The sequence below is a fragment of the Halichoerus grypus genome, chromosome 12, assembly GCF_964656455.1.
Source record: "Halichoerus grypus chromosome 12, mHalGry1.hap1.1, whole genome shotgun sequence".
NCBI classification, from domain to species: Eukaryota; Metazoa; Chordata; class Mammalia; order Carnivora; family Phocidae; genus Halichoerus; species Halichoerus grypus.
The window spans coordinates 78,202,290-78,203,251 of record NC_135723.1 but is presented as its reverse complement, the minus strand read 5'-3'; the positions used below and the strand labels follow the sequence as shown (position 1 = coordinate 78,203,251).

Below are 962 nucleotides of genomic sequence, written 5' to 3'. Positions count from 1 at the left end.
ATTCTGGCCTGCATTATCTTTAATCACTCCCAAACCCCACAAATTGGATATATCAGTCCCCCATTTTGCAGATGTTTGCCAAGGCTGCAAGAATTTAGCGTTATTCAGAATCAAAGAACTTGTGGTAGTGGAATTGAATAAAAAACTGAGTTTCTCTGGTTCCAGTGGGTGTGCTTTTTCCATAAACGTACCTTGAATTGTCAGTCATAGGAAGACATCTTTCTCAAGAAACGGTAGCAAAATACTTACTGTATCACCTAGTGAGGACTTGTGGTCCAAACTGAATCAACAAGATTCCTGCTAGCTTTATATTCCAAAGAAACTGGTTCTTCATCACGTTTATGCCTGTACCTCTTCATATATGTATGTTTGACAAACTTAAATTTGAGGATTGATCAAGCACGTTTAGTAACGTGGAGAAAGGCCTATGGATAGATCCTTTTGTAGTTCATAAACGTGATGATTGGGTGATTGGGTGTTCATGCCATTGTGTGGCATGTGCCTCCCTCAAACCTTGTTACCACATAAAATGCCTAAAATGAAAATCAAAATGGAGAAATAGGTTATGCATAGTGAGTGTATCAGTCAGGATGGGCGAGGTTATACTACAGTAACAACAACAAAAAATTAAACTCTCCGTGACCAGACAAAAATTTATTTCTTGCTCACTTGAAGTCAGTTTAGGGTTCAAGGGACTCTCCTGGGTATCTGCCTTGAATGTCGTTGTTTGACAATCCAGGGTGCTTTGAGCTTTTGGCAACTCCTCAACATGCATTTTCACAATTTCAGGGAAAGAGAGTGTGGTGGGTCTTGCACTGTCTATTTAAATATCTCCACACAGACATGACATGTATCACTTCACTTCCAGTCCATTGGCTCTCCAATGTGCCTAGAAGGAGAAGAGAAACAAACAAGGATGAGTAATAGAGGTATCTCCTACACAGAGCAAAAATTGAAAAAGA

The 962-nt window shown here is 39.6% G+C and overlaps 1 non-coding gene across 1 annotated transcript; it reads left to right on the top strand.

Moving 5' to 3' along the window:
- The first annotated feature begins 435 nt into the window (after positions 1-435).
- On the top strand, positions 436-544 carry LOC118554637 (small nucleolar RNA U13). Its single transcript, XR_004926565.1, has one exon. It is a non-coding gene; the product is annotated as a small nucleolar RNA U13 (small nucleolar RNA).
- Positions 545-962: the final 418 nt, after the last annotated feature.